The 25,316-nt window shown below is 37.8% G+C and overlaps 1 protein-coding gene across 1 annotated transcript in view; it reads right to left on the reverse strand.

Annotated features, from left to right (window-relative positions):
- Positions 1–25,316, reverse strand: part of NXT2 (nuclear transport factor 2 like export factor 2) — an 80,194-nt gene that overhangs the window by 15,208 nt on the left and 39,670 nt on the right. The window contains exon 3 of the mRNA XM_084534126.1: positions 387–501. The gene's annotated coding sequence lies outside the window, so the exon portion shown is untranslated. The remainder of the gene's footprint in view (positions 1–386; positions 502–25,316) is intronic.

Raw genomic sequence — 25,316 nt, forward strand, 5'->3', positions numbered from 1 at the left:
ATTTTTTAAAGAAAAACAGGTCTTGTTATATATTGGACTGTTCCACAGACCCAGAGGGATATAGTGAGATCAAGGTACAAATACCTATTCTAATTTAATCCATGTCAAAACACTGCCAAGTGGGATAAATTTTCAAAACAGGTCAGTTCAAAGTGTCACCACAGTTGCTAGTTAAAGAAATTTTAAAATCCAATCCATTTCCTTAGGTAATGAAATGGTATATGAGCTTTTATGAAGACTTGGCAATGTGTAAGTAAAACCTGGGTAAACGTACTCGTATTAAAATGGACTCCACGATGGCTCAATGTAGCAAGCTGATAACTGAAGTGTGTACATGTACACAGAGGCATATTTATATACTAGCGGGAAGGCACCTATAGCCTTACCTTTTAGGCTTGCCAGGCACTTCTCTTTGCACTTGGCCTTTTATCACAAAATTCTGATCAGGGCTTCAGCAGTATATTGTGCCACTTTGCAGTCTAGCATCAGCTCAGTTGTGCCCTGTATACACAAAACAACATTGCAAATAGCTGTTATCAAGATATCTGAATCACACAATGTGTTGCATCATACATATCAGCTGACAAGAGGATTTTACAAGCATCACTTGCAGCACATGACCATAGTTTACTTTAACTTGTGTGCAGCTGAACCAGCACAATCCATAATTGTTTCTCATCAGGGGCTGCAAGCAATAAGTTATTTTTCTTATCTCTATCTAGCATTCCTCAATTTTTACTAAAGCCTGGGAAGAAGAGAGGCATTCTTGCATCTAGTTCTCCCTTTAAATAAATTGCCTGTACATAGCCAGATTGTGTTTTGAGGAAAAATTCTGTATATAAAATACTGGGAATCATCTCCAGTTTTGGAGCACTGGTAAAATGAGCCCAATTCTAGACATCACCCTAGGATATTTTTAACAGGCTCAGAGACAGAACAAGAACAATTTCAAATGGCAGTAGCATTCTCGTTCCCCAAAATTATGAAAAACTGGAAGGAAAAATCTGAGCTACAAACAACTTCTAAACCTGCTGTAAATTGCACTACAAGTCCATCGGTATCTGAGAAAAAAGGTGATGTGAGACGGATGGCCATCTCTCTCCCCGCCTTCTGTCCAGGGTGTAATGTCAGATATTTATCCCTTTCATGTGTGTTTATAAATCCTGGAAAGCATGAGTACATATCTTCTTATCCCAAATGAACGAGTTTACTCATAAATCACAGTATCCCCAATTTGGTCCATGTTGCTGCACTTTTGGAAACTTTGGTTTTATAGTTGTTATTCTTAAGAAACTCTACTGCTGGTAAACAAGGAAGTTTAAGAAATTCATCCAAAAAAGATTAATCTTCTTCAAATAGAAATCAATCAATCAAACAAACAAACAAAAACCACATGTATTAGTTTTATACTCTATATATGATTTTTTAAATCCAAACTTGAGGGGTTTTTTTTGCGCCAATATAATTTTTGGAGGCAACAGAAAGGCTTTTGACATCAGAACGAACTGAAGGAAAGAGCTAATGCAAACATTAGACTTAGGTTATCTTAACAGATGTGCAGAGACTTTTTCATATGTGCTTTGCACAACACTGTAATGTTTTTATGGCTTTAACTACATTTATCTCTGCTTTTAATTTACTTTCCTTTTGAGGTTCAAAGGAGTGCTATGGTAGATAAAGGCTATACAAATAAAAATAATTAGCATAATCAGAATTGTTTCTGATAAACACTTCCATGTTCTGATACTTCTTGTTTGTAGATGGAGAAAATATTGTATGTTGCTAGAAAGAACTAAAGATCAAAGCATATAATCCAAAAGCAAATAAATACACATTACATGTTACATCTTTCATCATGTTTTACTCCTAGTACCTGATCTACCACTGGAAATGGTCTAAAATGCAAAGACTGTGCAATTTGGATCTAGAGCTTTTGTTCAAGCCAGCTCTGCAAACCTTTCAAACGTTCCCCTTCTTGGTAATTCCATTGCATTTCTTTGAAAGGCTGAGAAGTAAACTGCAGAAGTGTTTTCTGTTTGTTTCACTCCTTGATTTGTTCTGGCAAAGTTTGCCTGTTTTAAGTAGTTCCTACAGGTACAAATAGCATGCATAACAGCAGCCGGAAAATGTTCCTTTTCCACTGGTAATTTCAATAAAATCAGCATTTTAAAAAATTAGAATCAAAACCAAGAAACCAGCAAGATTTTGTTTGTGAACAAATTTTCTTCTCTTCTAGGTCAAAATCAATTTTTCTTCCCAATTTTCTGTTCTTTGTTGTATTTTTTCCCAGTATCTTTTCCCCTTTAGAAAACAACTTTTTTTTGAGACTTTTTTGAGAATAGTCTAATTTGGTTGAAACTTTTTCATTGAAAAGGAAGTTCTATGAACAATTTTTGAATCAGCTATAGATGAAGCATTAACCACTCTACATTATAGATTTAATAAAACTGTGGAGCAAAGTTCACCCAGATGAGAAAGGCCTGAAGGGCTAGAATTATGATTTATATTCTGTCTGAAATAGTTCAGGTCAGCCTGTAGCATATTTGGAGATAAATATACATTTGGCTCACACTTAAATGCTGGGCCATCAGTAGGTAGGCCACAACAATTCACTGGTTAATGGGATGACCTACCAACAATAAAATGCTAAGTAACATTTCTCCAGGCCAAATGTACCTGTGCCCATTTAAGGAATCATTTTGCAGTAAAGAACCATTTACTTCCAGATGGATGTAAACAGTTTTGTCAGTTACTTTTTTTTTATTTCTTAAATTGACGAGTTGAGAGAATCCTTTATGATTATGAAAGGAGTACGTGCCTTCAGATTTTTATGAAAATGTTTTACTTTTATTCCCTGACTACTGTAAAATATTTAGGACTCTCTGAGCATCTGAGCTATGGTTCCACGGTCAGTTGACCTGGAACAACAGCTCTATAGTGATCAAAAATGCATACCTTCCTCTGTGTTGCCCTGCTCTCTGGGATATCTGCTCCCTCTGTTGTTCTTACTATCATGTTCATCTTACGCAGAGCTAATTTAATTAACTAAAAGTGTGAAGGACTCCACCTTTTCTTACCGTCCATATACTTGGCAAACTAAAATAGATCAAAGAGTTGTCTCACAAGTGACAGAGTTGGCAAATAACAGTAAGTGGCTGGAGTATATGGGTAGGATGAGAAGGGGAGGGAGGGAAAGTGGGTGAGAAGAGCACCAACATGCTGTTACATCATCTCATGCCACTTTGTGAAACGATACCCTGTGGCTGAATTTGACATACATGCAACCCACAGCCAAAAAAGTATGGTCCCATTTTTTCCCCTTGCTATCTCCATTGTGCATTCCCATCACTTCCTTTATGTCCACATTTATGCAGATATTTGCTGAGACTGATTACAGAAGTGATCTGACTGCAAATCATTCTATTGAGTTGATTCTTGGGTCATTTCCTCATCTATATTGGCACAAGGAAGGTGATGGAAGCATGCACTTAGGGCAGGATTGCCCCTTCTGGTAGTAGCAGGCACTTAGGTAAGCTTACAGCAGCTGTGGAAGCACATCCAGCAAGTCAAAAGTGAACAAGTAAATAAAACTGACTGTGGATGTTTACAAACAAGCTGGGAAAACTGAACATCCAGCAGGCAGTAGAAATGGTGGCAGTATTGCAGTGTTTTTTTTTTTTTTAAACATACTTTCAGTCTGTGTAGTGGAAGCTCTTCTAATAAACAAGTGAGGGTATTTTCAATACCTACACATGTATAAAATCTATTTTGACAATGTATCTCAATGCCTGGAAGCCAAATTCTGTCTAGATTTATACCTGAGAAACCATATCCTTTTAATAGGAGAGCATCTACATAATGAAAGCATGCTCATTAGTGCACTGTAGTCCATGACGCTTGTCGGTAGATCTTCTGCCAAGGCAAACCCCTCTGTTATTACGCAATAACCCACACTGAGAACACATATAACCCCACTGAGGTCTGGGGTGGTCTGTCCTAAATGCTGAACACAGTGATCTGGTAACTTCAACCTGACATCAGACTAAAGAGGAATTATTTAGTTAAGCCACTGAAGTTGGAATGTGGTAGATTTCATTACTGTGACGAAAAAATGAAGCCCACTGTTTTCATTTCAGGAATGTGGATAGCACACATTACTTATGTATGGTGCCTCTTCTACAAAATCGAGTTTATATAAAAATCTTTCATCCTTTAGCTTCATGTACTTCAGTGCCCTCCAACATGGGCAGAGTGTAACTTTAACGTAGATTAAGTTCTTACTGCAAGTATAAACAACTGAATTGTTTTAGGAATATAAAATGGAATCTGTTTTATCCTTCTTCATTACATGGATTATAACACATCGGAATGGAAAACAGTCAAATTGCATTGGCAAAGCCGGTACATCTATTTTTATCTATTGAGTTACTTGTTAAAATACACAGGAAAAAATGTATTGGACTTTGCAACTCACTTCTCTTATCCTAATAGCTTGCTAACTTGCATTCTACAAGCTTCAGCTATATATCTCTCCTTTACAGCTTAATAATCAGTGGAGCATATTAATTCTATACAAGGGCTTCACCTTTTTTTTTTTTTAATTCCTAGTAGTCTATTTCTAGTAGTCTATTTCTGTGGTCCTTTGCATGGGCAGAGTAAAATAGAGCCAAAGCTCAAAGAGAAACGAACTGCACGAATGCCTGAAGCCACCTAACGAATTGCATCAGAGTAATCACAACCACAAGAAAGAAGGCAAGTGACATACAACCCAAGATAAGCATTACCACCCTAAATCATTGACTCATATGCCTCTTGCTTCACAAATATTTCCTGTATCGGAAGAAAGGTAGTTGGAAAGCAACCTGATGTCACTGGAACATTTGGACAAGAGATATAAAAACACAGACCACAGAAAGGAGAAACAGAAATCTCTTATCACCTCTTCTTCTGATCATATTTTCTATGCTTAGATAATATTGATCGTTCCTGACAGCTATACAGATCAGCAGATGGTGGGAGACAGTTACTATTCTGCAGAAATGGTCCATTATTTTACAGTTCATATTCAACATTTTACAGTGTACTTTCTAGAAGGGATTGTTTCAAAGAAAGCTTTTTCACATTATTCTCTCTTCCAGGATGCTTTAAAATAAAAGCAAAACTGCAAGAATTATTCAGTGGGAGTAACTGATGAAATGCTTCCTCCTTTTCCCTTAGATGTTTGAGAAGGTGAAGTGTTAAAAATATTTTCTTTCATTTTAATGAGGCAACAGATGTTATTTGATAAACAAGCTTACTGTCTATTCAGTGTTGACTGAAACCCAGACTAGGTTTTGAATTTGTACTAAAACCTGGAACCAAAAGAAACTATTTCAACCTGAGCGCCACATGCATGTGCAAAGCAAGACACCACTGTAAATACAGGGTCTTTTTGCTTGACAGTGCAGTATTCTATTCTAACAGTAAACTCCAAGGACAGAGCTACTGAGAGTTCCTTAAAACACCTGTAGTCCAGTAGTCAACTGCTAAAACAATGGCAAGACTCCCAGTAACTCTAATGGAAGCCAGATATGGCCTAAATATCAAACAAAGGAATAAAGAAAGTTTCTTCCAAATGTAACTTTAATCACTACCTCAGTTAGAGAGCCTCATTGCTCAAGCCACAGTTTTAGCAGATATTTTGGCAAAAGGTCAAGCAATTCCATCAGCTCTTTGAAGACAAATATTAGACAGAGACAGTGTCTGAAATAATTTCCCCAAGCACCATTCAATTAACCTACTTGGCTAAAAGGTGATTCAAAAATCAATATTTTGTAATAGATGCTTGTGTTTCAGATGAAACTAGTCAATAGGCATCAGAACAATCTCAAAGACCAATATAGACAAAGTTAAAATATCAGGCTGTTTCAGTACCAAATGTGTTGTAACTTAAAATAGGTCTATTATTTCGCACAGGATATTCCCCCAGTTACTATTTCAATATGTCACTTCTTTTATTAAATTCACTATGACTTTTCTAAAACAAAAATAAAAATAATTACTGTCATTTTGGGAGAACTCGCAAAACAGGTGCGAGATCCCCCGTTGGTCTTGCAACAGCTGTTAACTGGAACTGTGCATTTGGTTTCCTCGGAGTATATCAGTTTGAATAGACCTGAATATTTGGAATTTTTCTGTTTGTTTTTCATGAGCAGCTTCTCTTCCCCTATTCCTTGTAGCCATGTACATACATAATCAGATGGAAACAAGAGCGGACCCAGCCAAGAGCCCAAAGGATAAATTTTAGCATCAGAGGGTGTGTTATTTTGTACCTGCAACTGACTCAAGGAGACATTAAGCATGTCAGTGAAACAAAAATAAATAAACACGGCTGACTGAACAGTAAGAAGTTTCTTATTCACAGGCCTATTAACAGAATGGGTTGTCAGTAATGGCAAGGAACCGTACAAAATGAGCCGATTCTAATCTGTGTTTTCCATTACACTGTAAATATATCCTCCAATAAAATTTACTGGAGTAGGACACAGGATGTGCAGAAGCTCTTCCAGTGAATTGTTCTGGTTCCACAAAATCACTGGCACACTTTTGGCAGGTTGCCTGGTTCCCTTTAGTTGCAATAACAGCTTGCTTTCCAGCAGTGAAGTGCACTAATAACTTATTTTCTACACTTACTGGGTAGAAGATAAACATTTTTCCAAATGGATAACCCCATGATGGTAAATAAGGGTTTATCTGCATGTAAGCTCTCCACTTTGGTAGGGCACTGGGCACAATGCACATTCTACTTCTCCTTTGAAGTCGTCAGTGTGGATGTAGGATAGTCAAAGAAATACTGGACCTGTCAGATGTCAGCATTACACCAATGTTTCTGCTCCTCTGTGCTCCCCAGTGATAAAATGGTGAACCTGACATCTCTGTGAGTGAAGACTTGCAAGGAGGATCCCATCTACTCTTCTTTTTCCCAAATACTGTGCATGCCTCCCCACCCCTCACCAATAGTTTTATGGAATATCCATTTAAACAGGGATGTTTGTTCCCCCAAATAAGAAGGACTTAAGGGCAAGTCCAGGCACAGCTTCCTTTTTACCTATACTCTTTTACAGGTTCTGTTTATTTATGGAGACCCAAAGCTAGGTCAATGTATAACCTCCAATATAATGACCTAATCAATTTCTCTATTGACAAGCTATAATATTTGGAATGGATCTCTTACCACAAAAAGCATACGAATCTTCCTGCAACATTTTTATTGTGTTTACCAAGTACCCAGTAGGATGGATTCGCATCCCCTCTAAAGTTATTGATAACTAACTCTGCATTGCTGCAGTGAAAGCACCGACTCACCAAAGACCACTAAATCTGATTATTAACTCCCATGATTGGTCTAGCCTGCTAGTGAGGAACACACTCAAAACGTAAAGTAGGACGCATGGGGGACATGCGTTAGTTGTGAGTCATTTGTAAGAACCTTTCTGATTTTATCACCAAACAGCCAAGAAAGATAAAAAAAAAAAAAAAAAACATAAAACATTTGATACATTTTTTGCACTTGTTCAGAATGTATATCAAAGGGAAGAAAGGGATTATCATCTTTAAAAATACTGTTCCTCCAGGTCACCATTCTCTTGAGATGAGGTTCAAGGACATGAGGGTTCTCTTCAGAAGAAAGGAAGACTCGACTTAGTCAGAAGCATCAAGGATTTCTTAGATGACCTCTGAATTTATATCTCAGGATTATTTTGCAGGGATACTGAGAGTTATTTGCTTCTTTCAGGCACTAAAACAGATCAGGTTGATTCAGGATATTGGTAAGAGGCTGCAAAACCCCACACTTATAAACTTCCAGTCGAATCCATCCAACTTACTGAGGTACCTAAGTGGCATTTATTATTGATCCTAATTCAGTTCTCAGAGAGTACACAATTTCATCAATAATGGTGCAGCCATTGTTCCACCTGGCACCATTCCCCAGTCAGGAAAATGAGGATACAAGATTAGTGATCTGTAGGTAAAAAAGCTCTCTCTGCTCCTGAACAACTTAAGAAATCTAAAAGACAAAGTACAGGAAAAGTGAACATCTCCTGTAATCATGTTTTAAAAAATCAAGGTGAATATGCTCATACATCAAAAATAGGCTGTGTCCCCAAATTCTTCTCTATAAGTAATCACTGTAAAACCTCTCCCTCTTATTTAAATTTCAACACATTAATGCACCATTGTGTAATAAATGGTTTCTTAAGGATCGAGAGGAGGGCATCGAAGAAGCTGGTGGAAGTGCCATCAAAACAGCCAAGAATAAACCAACATGCCAATGCTCTGTTGATTTATTCCAGAGCAATGCACCTGGACCCACCAGCTGTCATACATATTCCATCTGGAGCAACAGCTGTTTGCTCAATAGTTGTCATATTGTCTGACACAAACAATTGCTTGTTAAATTTGTCATCAGTGAAAAATGGAAAATGTTACATTTTGTTCCTGTCCTTAGGTTTTGAGTAGTTTTTCTGTGCAGAGCTTCTGAATGGGAGTTTGTGCAGCTGAGCATTTGCAAGTGTAGTCAAAATTACAGATCCTGCAGCTCCTCCAAAAAGGTCAAGTTCAAGGTGGTTCACTGTGAGCTAAGGACACCTAAGTTAGGAGGGGTGGAAAGCAGTAGTGAACAGATCAAATTGCAGAGCATAGGAGATGGAAGGATTGATGAGATTCTCAGGCAAAGAACATGAAACTGACAAAGACGTTTATACACGCTATGGGGGTGAAGGGAGAAATTCTGGATTGTGGAAAGTATGGAAGACATTACAACAGCCGGGGCTGGGGAGGGACCTAAGACGGTCATAGCTGTGGGGAAAGAACAAATATGTTTATTAGAAATGTTATTAGAGAATGTTTTGCATGAAGCAGTAGAATTTGAATACTAGATGAAGGAAGCAGCAAGTTATTACAGGGTTGAGCAACAGCAAGGACTGTGGTGTTATTGCCTGCAAAGAAGATATTCCACAGGAAATGAAGCACCACTGTGATAGGCGAGTGCTTAGAAATGGAGAGGAAGATCTGAAAAACTTCAGAGCACGGACAAACTTTTAAGATGAGGGCTGATGAAATCACCATACAAATGTGTGTAACAAGAAAATGTGGAAATTAAAGACAGTAATGTAATATTTCTGAAGAACGGAGAACAGAGGGGTACCTATCAAAATAGATGTTTTATGAACTGTAAGAGATAAACACCAGGAACGAAGGTAATGAAAAAAGTAGATTGAGATGCAACCTGAAAAAATTGCTTTTAAAACACATTCCAATGGGAAATAATAGAATCAGTAAAGCACATAATGGATGGGAAATCTAGTTAGCAGAGACAGTACCTGCCAGACAATTATCCACCTAATTACTTCTGTGTATCTATTGTTTGTGGCACAGGAGAATTTGGATGAGTGAAAATACTCAGCGTGCTACCATACACTGCTCACAACAAACAGAAAATCAACAGCCACCCAAAACTCTCTCCAATGAACCTTTCCACTAACAATATGCACTACCAGAAGCACGTGTGCTTGATGAAACTCTAGGGCAGGCAGTTTGGCTACACAAGCAGAACCGCCCTGAAACTGAAAATGACCTGCTTTCCTCTGAGCTGCATGCATCCACGGTTTGCTAATGCCTCACAGCACATCAGATTTGCTTACATTTTTTGGAGTAGGATAATGATTAAAGAATAACATACAGACATATTTTTAAAGGACCCTTTTGGATGAGCAGTGTGGATTTATCATTATAAATCATCCAAAATGATATTTATCCAAAAATGGAATCTGATAAAACACCACTAAGCTCAAGAATTTTTAAAGGGGAATCCGTGGTGTAAAGGAACAAGGGATACAGCAGATAGTGATGTCTCCATACTTAAAGTAGGGTAAGACTTTTACTGAACTGAGGCTGACTGATGCCAGTCATTAAGTTCACTAAATATAGATAGATAAGATAAAGACAAAAAGAAAATCTAGTTACGTTTTATTGCCAGCACTGTTCCACTTCTCCCCGACAGGTGGCATTTAACCAACACCCCAAGCAGCCTGTTCCACACCAGCTCTGTGGAGCTGACAGCACTGTATACTTTCACACTCCGGCAATGATTTATAAGGGCAGACATGGGCTAAACATTCTTGGATAACCAAGCAGTATATGGTTTGTGACTGAGGTCAAACATCAGGGTAACATTTAGTCATCACATGTCAGAGTAAAGTCTAAAGGACAAGATTTGGTGCAATATATTTACTTTCCACCAATGGAGGAACTTTGGTTTCAAAGAGTAAGGAGCAAAAACGCAGAAGACGTATTTGTACGTGTTCAGTACCAGAGCCATATGCCCATATTTAGTTGTGGATACAAGTGCACCTTTCCCTTGTCTGGCCATTCCTTTTCAATGTACTGATCCCACTGAAACACTACTGAAACAAGATCCTGTGTAGTTGGTTTCAGAATTTCTTGCCCTAGAACTACCAAAATTTAAAGCACCTTTATTGAACTTAGATGGGGAGCTGAGAGCTTTCATATTTTGTAGAGTTTGTAAAACCTTTGAAACTGCATTAGGATACTGGTAAGAGTTTAAAAAGCTTAGAGAGACGAAACTTTAAAGTTGTTCTCAAAAACTGCATTTACCACTGGCAACCACCACCTTAGCCAAGTACTCGGGCTTCTCAGCACCAGCTGCATACCTCTGCAGTATCAGTAACAGTAACTAACGGCAAGAAGTAATTTTGTTCCAAGCACAACACTCTGTAACTGGGTAAGCAAGAGAACCAGAGAGGAAAGAGGAATATTTATGTAAAGGTCTGACAACATTTTAAAAGATCTTTTTCTTTTGGAATTCATCAGATTGTATAAAATGTTAGATGTCTGCAAGAATATTATGGGGGAATGCTCTTGAATATCAAAGCGTTTTCTCAAACTACCTAAAACAACTTACATACATGTACATCTGACATAGAACTACATTTTTTTGTATATTAGGCCCCTGTCCAACGTCCAAGCCATGAAAACAAAATAAAATAACACTACTGGAAATTTGGAAATCACTTTGTAATAAAGGATCTTCACACAGGGACAGTACCTCTATCACACAGAATACAATTAAAGCAATAGGACAGGAAATTGTGAAATACTTCATACTCACAAGTAAAAGACCTTGTGCCACTTAAGTACAGAATTGGAACGAATGCTTCCAAGTTCTTATTAAATTTCAAGCAGAAAGACAAGTAGGAAAAATGACAGTGATAGTATGCATCTTACATTCAACTGTGGAAAAAGAACAAATGACATGTACATTCACAATGATAACTAAAAGTGGGTTCTGGAGCACGCAGTAGATTAATAAGGAGAGGGAAATTGGGAAGTATTTAAACTAGATGCCCCAGACATTGAAGGCTGCTGAGAACTAAAGAAGTTTTGTCAATGGTCTTTGAAGTCTTCCATACAAATTGAGCACATACTTCTATCCTTCCTGTCACAGAGGGCTCTGCAAAAGGAACATCTCCTCGCATGCAAACTTAGGTGACAATGCCAGTCCTTCACCAGAACGGATCACACAGCCATTGCATGCTGTGAGCAGCACTCACCAGTGCCCTGGTGCATTCAGCAACATTCTATATTCAACTAGTACTACAAGCACTACTGTCAGCTGCTTTCTGGTTGGTCTCATTTGAGAAAGGAGACAGGAATGTGCACCAGAGACGTGTTCTAATTTTTATTTTTAGACAGATCTTTACAACCTTGAACAGCTATCAAGAAAAAGAACCCAATGTTGTAAACAAACTGAACTAGAAACTCTAAGGTAGTAACTTAGGCAGAGTAACTGCATTACTCTGACAGAAGAGGCAGCAGATTGCAAGTCTCTGTGAAGTAAAATGCTTGGTGCTCTGTGCTGTCAGAGTACAGCACAGGAATGGAACTGGGAACTCCTGTAGCCACCCCTCTGCCTGCAGGTACTCTCTGCCTCATACTATGACAAATCTCAGTGTCACAGTGGTTGCTTTACCAGTCTCTTTGACTTCTGAGACCTCACATAGATCTGAAATATTGCAGCATCCCAAAGCAACCAATGAGAAATTCTTCTCTTATACAGACTTCAAGTATAATGGTGACACACTAGTTTATGTGCAGGATGGACTAGAGGATGAGATCCTAGAAAAAGCAATGTTTTGTTCATCCTCTCAGGTTATTTTAACTGTTTTCTTATGACATCACACTGGGTTACAGCAATGGGATGCTTGTATAAAATGGCAATAAGCTTAAAAAAGCCTGACATGGGCTACATTAGCTCCCAGATAAATTTCTGTGAATTTTGCCGGTATAGACTCCAAGTCAACTGAATTACCCTCAAGTACCAGCGTGGGTGCTTTATAAGCCAGTAGAGTAATTGAAAGTAAAATGATTAAGGATTTTAGGCTCAGAGTGGGTGCACTTGATATCTACTCATCGGAGAATGGAAGTTTATGGACAAAACGTACATTATTAACACAAACAACACTTCTGTCTTCCTGTATAATGCTTTTGGATGTGGACGTAACAGTCCAGCTCTGAACAGGTACTGCAAGAGCACTAAATTCTGCTGACCACCCCCCCATCCCCCCATTTTATTATGAAGGAATAGTCCTATAAAAACAGGTGGATTACTTGTGGTCATGAGATGATGATACTTCGAATAATTTTAGTGAAATTTTCAACCCATTCCACAAGTTGCTTAGGAGTCTGGATACTACCTTTTAAAAGTGTCTGAGACTAAAGTAATGGACATGAGGGTAGGCTATTTTGGAAAAATTCTAGCTGAGAATAAAAGTTGTGAAATAACATAACCCCTTGATTAATAATAGGTTTACCATGTTTTGAACCTAGGGCTGTATCTGCTGATTGCATCCTCAGGCTGGCATGACCCCTTTGCAATGTGTGACTTCTGTTAGTGCAGGGACTCTGGAATGTCACAGGTTTACTTACCACAATACAACACACAACTCTGCCAAATACAGAGACACATATCTCTTGTTAGCGCTAGTAGACATCCAGTCCCTCAAAACTCACACAACAAAGCTGCTTTCTAAGAGATGAGAGGGTGTGTGTGCCTTGAAAGCAGCAATGTACAACATGAGAAAATTTAAATTTGCATCCTTACATAAAATATGCCTTTACATTTTTAAGTCCAAACATGGAAGCTTGCACAGACAAAACAATTTGGACACAGGAAGACAGAAAACATTCTGTGCCGTTATATTGCTATAAATCCTGAAATCAAAGTAATTACTTGCTGAGCTGGGAATCTGGCTTCTGGAGTAGTCTATTTTTACTTATTCCCTCATGACGATTAAAGTTAGTAGCCTCTGTACAAGATAAGTTACATGATGTACTTGGAAGATGGTAACACTGATAAGGACTAACCTGCTTTCTCTGCCTCCACTAGTGATTTGCAATGGAGCTTGCCTGTCTCTGATCTCACAATTGTTTCTACTTACCTCATGGTATTTCAGTTCTTGAAGCACTTTTGGAAAGGAAAATTGATTCCTTTCCAATTAAAGTGATATAAGAAAACAGATACAACCTTTTTTTCGCACTGCTCCAAGAGGGAATCCCCCAGTAGTTACCAGCATACCATGTACAAAAGCTTCTCTGCTTTGCAGGCTGCTCAGCAGCATAGTGTAACAACTGCAATGTAAGCTGCTTCTGCCTGTTGCTCCTTACTTGTCTTGATAGTGTGTCTGTCAGAACTGGGTTTTATTTTCTGTAGATTCTTTTCACTTCCTTTCCTAGCTTTGCTGCTCTTTTTGTGTTTTCACCTTCTCAGCCTGCCTTCTCATGGAAATGTCTTTACATCTTCCTCTTTTCAGGACATCCCCATCCCCTGCCTTTCATTCACATATATTTCTAATTTCATTTACGTTTCTGCCTTCTTTTTGACATATCTTTGCTTGTGTCCCAGCCACCGTTGCTCAAAGGTACCTCCTAGGAGCAAACGATCTGGTTACACTGAAGAGAGCCAAGGGCTCCTTAGCAATCCGGACTCTCAGCAGTAGGTGGGGGAGTGCCAGCTGCTGTTAAGTTATCAGAACACGTAGCAATGCCAGGTTAGAAATGAAATTGGTTGTTCTGAAGATTTACCACATCAAATATGTTCACATGATGATAAAATGGTAAAATCTTAAGAAGGAAGAAAACCACAAAACGCTTGCTCTCTGCAGCTGGCAGAGATTGTGCTGGAGCTCTTCATCTGACTGGAAGTGAGGACGACCACTTGGTAAGGTGATGCTGCAGTGCTCCCTTGCCTGACCACACTCCTGGCTTCACTGATGACTGCAATATGAGAATTAGGGAAGGTAAAAAGACCGTGCATGCCTGGGTACCTGGATGGCTGGTTACATGTTAAGAGCTATGTTGTCCACTGCTGGAATACATGTTGGAATACACGGAAAGTGAGAAATGAAGTAGGAACAGGGGGAGCAGCAGCAACAAGCAACAAGATCTTGGTGGTGTCAGCAAAATGAAAATCCTGCCACTCCACCCCCTGTCAGGAGTTGCTGGAATGGAGTCCCACTGCTGAAATCACCGGTGTGAGACAAAATTTTTGTTATCGAGGCCCAGACTGAAAAGAGAGCAATGGTTTTCTGGCTGCCTTTAAAATGAGGTGGGCAGCAAACTACTGCTTACAGACACAGTTGCTCTAAGTCAGACAGCACCTAAAACCAAATAACCTTCCACACTATCCCTCAGCAGAAATGCGAGGAAATCTGCAACAACAGCACAGTAATTCAAGTAATATGAAAACCACAGACATAGATTTTACTGAGGAATAATCACTGGAAGGAGTACATGACATTGTCATACTGCAGGGCAGAACACTGGAAGGGAGGATATCTTATTGCAAGGAGAAATGGTGAGGTAATGGTAACATTATTTTATAAACTGCATACACATCAATGACAGCTTTAAGCTCAATGTACTGGAATGTCTTGAAATAACAGAAAAAGAATTCATCTGACCAGATAACAGGCACAGAACATTGTTAACGACAATGCCAGCAATAAAACCAAGAGGAATTTTGTAGGCTTACATTGACCTGGGTTGCAGACCAACATTCCTTGTGTGTGTGTCAAACCGTTATTTATTTTTTCCTCCCCCAAAAGGTTAGTATAGGAAAATATAACAACATCAGATGAATCTATCATGTGCTATGGTAGCAATGAAGGCTCATGAAAATCAGGCCCAGACCGTGCTGCACATTCTGTGAGAAAATAAGTCAGAAGTTACTGAGTGTACTTATAAGAGCACAACATAAATGAAAATAGTATCAGTGTCTTCAGAACTCTGTTATTGTGCTAGCAAAGCATTCAGTTGTTGTATTTCCCAGTAACAACACCCAGAAAATTGGTGTGACTCGGGAAAACAGAGGTGTGGCTAGAGTCATGAAATGATGTTGACCATCACATGGTTTGTTATTTTGCCCTTTAATAAGCTTTTTTTTTTTTTTTTTTTTTTTTTTTTCTGCACAGTAAGTGAATTCACATAATACAGAGAAGCTCTGCTAAAAATGTAACTACCAGTTAGCAGTTCTGTAAACCAGTACTGTTAGGGGTCGTGAAAGGTCGTGATAGGGGTCAGTCCTGACAAAGCCCAGAAGCATTACTAAATGACCAGCACCACGAGCAGGGTTGTCACTGAAGTTACCTAAATTCATTAACAGATGTCCTGCTACTAATAATGTTGCCACTGATTTCTGCTGGAGCCTGCTGTGTTTAGAGGCATCCTGTGATCTCCACTGTCTGTTGTCTGACCCCAGCACTGCTCCAGCTGTTACAAAACTTTACATTCATTCAGTATATATTTTATTCTCCTTCTATCTGTTGCATTGAGCTACACATCAGTCTTTGCTCAACTTTTGGCTTACAGACCTTTCACAGCAATTGTTCCTTTCTCTCTTTAGTCAACCCTGCCAGAGCTCTCCCACTGGCCTCCAGCTGCCTTCAGCTGTGCTCAGGAGGCAGTACCACATCACTTTTTATCCCATTACTGTGTGTCTCACTATAGCTTACTACAATCAAACTGGTTCTATTTTTATATATATATATTTTTTATTATTATTATTTTTTTTTTTTTTTTGGGGGGGGGGAACTGTACATGGGTTTTATTTTGCAAAATACTAAGAACTTTCAATTCCCTTTGGCTTCTGTGGAAGATAAAGATGTCAGCACTCTGTGGAACACACCCATTAAGTTTACATAGGCTTTGCACCTGCAAAACCCTCAGTGAGTTTAACTTGTTATCCTGTCAGATGTGTTCTTTAGATATATACTTTGCATACACTTTGATAGCCAATATTTCAATGGAACTATTTTAAAAGACTTTTTCTTTATTATTCTTTTTCCTTTTTGGCTTTTCTGTTTTTTCTTTCTTTCAGAGTTCTGAGTTTCTGTAATTTCCCCAAATACATCTACTACACTTTACTGAAATGCTTTATGTAATGCCATCTTTGCTCCACCTCTCCCAAATAATATCTTGAATTTCTTCTCATTCACAAACATAAATGCCTTTGCATACCAAAATGCTGTTCAAGCAGTGCTTTCATTCAAATGGAGAGAAAGCTACTCTTCTGCTATCAAGCATTTAGAACTTCAAAAACCAACAGACACATCAGGCTGATGTCTCACATGGCCCCAGCCTAAGGGTAAAATAAAATGTGAGGATGTTTGGAAAAAAAAATCATATTGCTGCTTTTTAGATTTAGGGGCCTGAAAACTGAATCCTGTTTTCATCATTACAGGCTATTTTTGATATTTTCCTTGACCACAACTGACTCAAAAATAGTTTCACTGATGGATTTCCTTTTCCTTTGAATCTATGTATCAATTAAGGAAGTTGTAATTCTAAATTAATAAGCACGGAGGCCAAAGAGGAACCAGTGCTGCTCATTGTTTAGGGAAATAATTTGGCATTTAATGAGTTCTTTATAGTGGCTGAATAGGAAAGTAACAAACAATGCATGTTGGGAGGGCCCCTGACACTTCCTTTTAGTAAGCTCAGTAGTTGTGTATTTTTATAATACAATCTTGCATATTTGCTAAATCATATGTGTTCATGTAACCCTGCCTTTTGTTAAACGAACAAATTAAATCCGTACATAAAACTGAACAATTAGAAAACAACTGACGTTACATATGAAATGCTGACTTGGTACTGTCTGTCATTCAGAGTGCTCTCCTGAGCAATAGTTTAAGGATAAAGGGAAATGTGAGAGGAAATCTGAAAGAGGGACTATATCAAAAAATGAAACTAATAGGGATTCTGTCATTCATCGGCATGAATCCAATCAGGAATTACTGAGACTGGAGGAACAATTATATGCTTAGTGGAGAGTCTTCTGTGTTTTTTATTACTATTGATGTTTCTATTCTCTCTGGTTTGGAAAAATAGTCACTGAAGCAAAGTCCAGACCTGAAAATTTAGCCTTCTATTGATTTATAGTCTAGAAAAATAAGAGATAAAAAAGCAGAAACAGAGAAACACATAAAGGTTGAAATGTGTTAAATCGAACACATTCTAGGGATAGTAAAGTATTTTCTCAAATGTTTCAATGAATAAATTAATTCTACAATTAAGAATTACCTTAACCTTCTTAATTTGGTTAAAGTAAACTGATCCTAAAATCATTCCCATCTGTTGTGTAATCTTCTTTCTAGCAGAAGAAGAATCCCAAAGAATAGCACTCAACGTTCTTCGGAATGGTTGTTAAATCAAGGCTTGAAGGATGCCCTGAGAATCACAAGGTATTAGGTGTTGTGTCTAGGTATTGTGTTGCCAAACTTTTATTTAATTATTGACATGTGCAGACAAATAAACACTTATCAGTTTTCCTTCTCATGTTTTTATAGATCCAATGTACCAATAAATCCAACTAAATGTTCCACTGACAAAACTTATACAGCTATCATCTAGAGAAAAAAACAACCAACCAACCAACCAAAATGCATTTGTTTTTTATAATCTATTCTTTTCTTATTGGTAATCTATTGGCTAACAGGCAAGAAGGCATTGACTGGACACAGCACAAACAGCACAAAGGGTACATCACTCCCTGTCTGAGAGGTGCAAGCCCAGGAGCCATGTATGAAAGCAGACAACACAGACTTGAACACAAGCTCTGCCTTTCTGCCAAAGGGGACTGGAAGTGATCTGAAGTGCAAAAAGAGACAGAAACCACTGACTTCAGTGGAATGTGAGGCATGCTTTCCTCTTTGTTTTCCAGCATGTTTGACTATTACAAGAAAACATTGTCTCTAGCTTTGAATCTTTCCAACCATAACATCAGCTGAAGCTAAAAGGTGCTGAGCACTTTCTGAGAAGGTGCAGAGCTCCACTAATTCCCATTAAGGCTCTGTAACAAGAAAGGGGCAGCCTTCTGACACTGAAGCAAGTTCGCAGCTTTCAAACTGTAATGTTTCTGTGTCATAAAGCTGCCCTGCTGGTACTAAATCTAATCACTACCACGTGCCCCATCTCTCATGTAAGCATGTTTTGGAGAATACTTTCTACAATAGCTCATCTGTGGATTCAACCACAAATGAAATGTCTTGCTTATGTTGCACTCCCTTTCCTGCCTGCCTGCGCAGAATAAAGAGGAAAGTTTCTTCAATTATCAGGCAGCCTGCCTCTTTCTCTCCTTCAGTCTGAACATATTCAGCGTGCCTCCAAGATTATTGTACTTTTAAATTCCCTGTACACACATATAGATGTGTACACATGCAAATGTAAATATGTCATGATAGTTTCCTGTTGCCATGCAAATTGGAAACAAATATGGAATATTTCTGACTTTAAAAACTTTTCTGGAGCATTCTAACACTAAAAACATATTGGTTCTAACATACACATGCCCGAATTCAACAGAACTGCAAGAATTGCTAAGTAAATCCTGTAAGAAAAATAATTATTTCCAGCAAGACCTTAAACCTTGTAAAAATATTAAAATATTTTTTCAGAATTAAAAATTATCCTGCCATCTTCTTACTTATACACTCCTACTATCGACCCAGTCGCCTAGCCATTCATCAGCATTTCTGGGGACGTTTTCTATCCACAGTTAGAGCTTATTACCTCTCTCCCTAGGAAAAATGTATTGGAGAAAAGGATTTTTGGTCTCCATCTGTGTTAGAAGTTTGCAGGTTCTCTTTTTATTTATTCTCTCATTTTTATTTCATGGATTCCTGGGAAAAATAGGCTTTTCTGACTCTTTGATATTGGCCTCTCCGTATAATTTCCTGTGCTGAAATTCCTTGTCCTGTAAATCCTGTGTGTAGCAAGGTTCTCTAATTTCTGGTTGTTTGGGAGAACAAAAGACTGAATGGTTCCTTGTGAATTTGCGGTGGTGTTACCGCTAGACTGTTAGCCCAGATCTCAGTAGCTAAAATGAGTCAGATTTTGATACAAACTGCTGTTTCATTTTCTTAATTGAAATTTGAACAGGCTTCTGGTATGCTTGTTCTCCAGTATACTATGAAAAAAAAGCTGCATACTGATTTGTTTCTAATTCTTAGAAAGCTCACTCGTCTTTCGAGGTTGCTCTGCTGTTGTTTACACTGTGTCACTCCTGAATGGTGGAGGAGGACCCTCAGACTTGACACAGGAAATCATTAAAATTCCTGGTATTCTTGAAGCAGACTTATGCACAGTCCCTTCTCTTCACTGCCCTTGCACAAAGTTGTAAAATGCTAGCTGCAACACTGAACTAACTGTTGGCATCAGATGGACTATTCTACCTGATCAATCAAAAATGCATTTTTGAAGTCAATCATACAGCATACGTAAATTAATAAGACACAAACGGAATACATTTGTCATTTGCTCAACACTATTTTGCTGTTCTTAAAAGCTTTCAATCTGAGGAACTCAAAATATTTCATTAGCATTGACGAGCTAATCTTCATAACCCCCTTGTGAGTTATTGTCCCATTTTATAGTTGAGGAAATAAATGCAAAGAGATGAAATGGCTCATTTAGAATCACAACAGAAATAGTAATATTTGTATATCAGCAATACACAGAGGCTGCAGCTGAAACTTAGGCCCTGGGGTTGCACAGACATAGTCAGCTTTCAACCCCACAGGATTTACATCCTAAATGAAGACTAACAAGAGGTTATAGTGGAAATGGATGCACAGAGGGGCAAAGTGACTTTCCTATAGTCAGACAGAAATCCAGATCTCTGATGCCACACTGAGATAAACACAGCATAAATGTCAAACCTGCTCACTAAATAAAGTACAGACATGTAATTCCATGCCAGAGGAAAAAAACCTACTCTTTTCTTACCCCATCAATCTTTTCTCCTTCTTCTTTTTTTTTTTTTTTTTTTTTTTATATGGTATTAACATCATATTTTATAACAAATATTTTCTGGTATCTAGATAGATGGGAAACAAAACTTCAGCTTTCTCAGAGAAGAGAGGCATATTCTCCTGTGTAACAGACATATACCAAGCCAAAGAACATGACCCTCCCTTTTGCTCTTGAAGCTGTAAATAGTTTATAACATATGTTCTATCACTGTTTTGGCAGAGCTATTCCAGTAATAATTGTAGGGAAGCAATAAATTGGGATACACCTATTATAAAACATTTTATGTGCAAGTCCATAAGAATATATATTAAATGTCTGCATTTTTCCCATTCCTTCTATCTTATTCAGCAAAATATAAAGCCTGCATAGGCCCTCTCAAATAAAGCCAACAAAGCAAGCAGGGTTTATAAACAACGGTGATCTAGTTAAAAGTAAAATGAAGTCTAACAGGAAATTATCAGCATTATTAACATGTTATTTTTATTTTTTCCCCCAGTTCAATTCATTTCAGGAATTATATCAAAGGTGATACTGCCTAATAATGAGTTTTGGGGTATGTCACTGGGCGTACTTGATTACCAAGAATCAAAGTCCTGGTGAAAATCATATTTCACAATGCATGAACCACTTTGGAGTAACCTTCTGGCAACACACTGAGATCCTACCCACTCATGGGAGAGCAGGAACTATCTGCCACATCCCTTCTCTTTTCCCAGCTAGACAAAGAGTGCAGAGATGCAGACAGTGAGTCAATCCCTGTTTCTGCTCCTGCCTACGACACTAGCGAGACTCTGTGAGCTCAAGTAGATTGTGAAAATTTTTCTCTAAATTGCAATCTTTAAAAGAAACTAAAGACTGTTCTCTCTTTCATAGGTTACTTGGAGTGCTCTTAAGAAGGGTTCAGAATGAAGTCTTTTGCTAGCTGATTATACCTTGTATATATTGATTACTTAAAACCACAATATTTGGATGTCTCTCTGTAAGGATTTAAAATTTAATATTTGCTTACTGTGATATTAAAAATAAAGCAAAGTTGCCCTCCTCCTTCACCTAGAGAAAAAGAAATGCCATTTTTTCTGTAAGAGAAGTGTTTTTATAAAAGGACTAATTCTTGTTAAATTGGGCCTGAGGCAATTAGCCTATTTCTTATTATCAGATTTAACTGCAATTTGACCTACTTGAAAACTAAAACCTGTGCTACACCTGTCTGAATTCCCTTTTTGTACTGAGACTGAAAACGTCACATCTGGAACAGACAGTGCACAGAGGAATTAAAGTCAAGTGTGGGGCTGCTATGCTTTTGGATAAGTATTTTGGAGGCTAAGCACTTCCAAGAGATAAAGAGAGACTGTCAATTTCAGTGAGCATAGAATGGGTCTCTTATAACCCATCCCTGAGTAACTGTCAAATAAATTACTCCAGATTACACCAGTATTAGCTACAAGTGAAATAACTGATCTGTTTTAAGGAATGATCCAGAACCTGAAGAAAACACAGGGAGAAAATGTATTTTAATAGCTTCCAAACCATAGATTTCTAAGAGATTCAGGCAACTGCACTACCATATGGGTCTTGCTATCTACTATTTATCACTCTATTATGATAAGGAAGCGTATTTGGAGCACTACTAGATGTTCCTGTGAAACAGTGTGAACAGGAAGTCTATGTTATATAGTCCATCCTTTTTTTTCTGCCAAGAGTAAATCATATCATCAGAAATTCTGCATGTCATCTGTGTTTTGAAATAGAGTTTTGAAATATTTTTCCATTTTAAACACATATTTCATTCAGCATTTAAGCCATTGGTGTTTAATATCCATTTGAAAAGAATAATTATGGCATATATATATATATGTACACGTGTGCATTTGTGCATATGTGGATGACAAAAAGTTACACCTATACATAATTCAGAGCTCTTTTCTACACTACATCTAGTATGTATTTAAGCTTGCATGGAGGCTGCCTAGATGTCTCCCCTTTCTATTTTAGAATCCTGCCCTTTACAGACAACCAGAAATGGGCCAAAAGTGGAAGGCAGTCTGAGTATTTGCGAAAAAGTTATAAATATATTTAACAGCTTGTTAGAGCAGAAGAAATCACTTGACTGGACCGATGTCTGCAGCATTTGTCATTCTGCTCGAGGTTGTTTTGACTACACTGGAGGCTGCATGGGATGATTGAATATTTTGGTTTCTGCCTCTTTTGCCTGAAAAATGACCAGCAATCAGGACTGTCATATTTTCACAAATGGAAAACAATTACTGAGCTGATTCTGTAAGAATTTAAGAGTTTTCTTCTTGTTTTTCTGGATGATCAGCAATATACTTTCACCTCTGCTGTGTACAAAGCGTCTCTCCCATTGTAACAGGTAAGAGCAGAACAGAACAGAGAGATTTTAAGATTTGACTTAGCTCACATATTACTGGCCTACAGACTAACAGAACTGTACAAAGAGATCCTATGACCCCACAAATTCTGGAAGTTGTAAAAGGCCATGGATATGTCAACTGATTCATTTCTGTGGTACTGATTTTGCTGCAGTAACATGCTGTACTTTAAAGGTCAGTGAGAACAGGGCTCTGATAAATCGGGCTTGACAACCTCAGAGTGAGTCCATGATAACAAAACAAGAAGCTTTAAAACAAATAAATAATAAAGCAGGTAGAATGGCCAGAATTCTGTATTATTCTGATTAGAACAGAAACTGTAAGTAGGAGAGAAGGCTTTTTCTGTTGTCTGGGGCATTTATCAGGTTCCCATCACAGTATTAAGATCCATGATATTAGGGTTGTTCCTTCACTTCTTGTTTATTGATTTGAACAGTAGTTGTTGCAGTAGCTGTTCCAAGAGGGAAGGAATCTCATATAGTTCTCTTTTGTATATACTTAGTACTTGATACATGTACACAATCTGCTTATTTCTTCACAGAAAAACATTTAAATTCCTAAGAAGAAAGTATGCTTCAAACTTCCTGCCCAGAATGGTAACTGCAGTTGTCACCTATTATAAAACTGAAAATGATGAGATCAAATACTCTGAAATAAAAAATAAAATACCAATACCAATCTTCTGGAATACCAAAGCAATGATTGGTAGATGACCAAATTTGCAAGTGAGAGAGCGTGGCAAGAATAGGCATCTGGCTTTCAGTGAAAGCCAATAAACAACTGTTCTACTCTCAGGATACACTCAACGGAGTACACTGTTGTCAGTTATTGCCTTCTGTGTATTTTAAGCATGCACAGACTCACACTTAATTTATAGAATCTAGCTTTAGCTGCATACTCAATTTGCTTATTTGTCTCAGCAGTCGGTAAGGAACACACTGCATCCACAAGGGCTTGCTCAAACTTTCCAGTTTCTTGTCTAAGTTCAAACATGAAAGCTACATTAAAAAATGCAACCCTTATATTCAAAGTCCAGTGTTTGCAGAGCATTCACTTTTCTTTTAGGTTAATTTTATAATTTTATAATATATATATTTTTAATACCACTATAGTTTTTTTAATACCACTATTGTAAAATAAGTCTAGATATTGGACACCTGTAATTATCACTAATTCAGCAGGAAGATACAGTTATTCAGCGTTAACCAGGATTTACACCTAAAGAATAACGTCTTTCAAAGACAAACAACCGATGCTGTAACCCTTACTACACTTATCATCGAAATATAAGGGAGTTCTGTTTTTGACTGAATATATTTTTTTATTTCAAGCCTTACTGAAATTAACTTACTGTACCTTGAATTATTGCAGACTATAGATCTAAACAAACAATGCCAATAGTGCTAAACCTGACAAATTAGGTTGGGATTATGTATGTGTTTGATTGTTGTCACAAATCACATGTCACAGGAATCACTATGTGATAGAATATTTTGCTAGAAGCAAGAACAACGAAAACACGAGGCACCGGATATGTCTGTTTTGTAAAATAAGGTACACTGCAGAGAATCAAGAGCTCCTGATAACTTGAACCAGTATTTTCATGTGGCATGACACACTGCCAGTGGAAATATTAGCTCAGGTACAGAAAAAGAATATATATACATATATATATATATATATATATATATATATATGTTTATGATTTGCTTTGAATATGAATAATTAAAGTTTCCAGTGAAACAAATAAGACCAGGATAAAAAATACACCTTGTGTAATGCTGACTAAGAATTAGACTCTGTGGCATGAATGGAGATAAAACCATTTTTCAGGATGGCTGCTGCAGTTTTTTTTCCATAAAGAACAGTTTAGATAGAAGGTACGTGACCAAGTAGACAGGCCAGAAAATATGTTAACTGATTCCCTGTAGGGAAGCTTGTCAAAAACTGTAAATAGCTCTGCTTTGATATCACAAATAAACCACTTCATACAGACTGGAAAGCTTGGTTATTTGTACATGTCATTTTCATTGATGTGATACAAAAATTCCCAAGGCAACTTCTAAATTTTATCTAAGACTTCCTTTTCCTCATTTAAAGCTGAATGATTTCCTTGTATGTTTTTATCAATGGGCCAGAAAAGCTGATAAGATTGCTTCCTTCCTCTGTTAGATATGTTTGGACTTCTGCCATGCCATTTTGAAAAGTCATACATTTGCTTTCCTGTCTAGCGCAGAAGCAACAAGTGGGAGGCGACTAGCTCCATTCATAAAATGTAGCCAGGAGATTGACATGAGTAGTAGAAAATCAAACTAACAGACAGGCTTGCATCTGAGCTATTCAGCTTCTTGGCCACTGTGCCCCCAACAACCTACTGCTATAAAGATGGTTGCAAGGGGACAGTCTGTGAACTAGTGTGAACTCCCCACACAAGGAAGGTAGTGAGTGTCCTAAGCTCTCCTCTCACCTTTCTCTTATAATTCCTCTCTTCCCTCCTCATCACATACTTTCGATATGGGGCTCTATTTTTATCAGTTCTTTGCACACCAGAATGAA

This window comes from Aythya ferina, assembly GCF_964211825.1.
Source record: "Aythya ferina genome assembly, chromosome: 13".
NCBI lineage: Eukaryota > Metazoa > Chordata > Aves > Anseriformes > Anatidae > Aythya > Aythya ferina.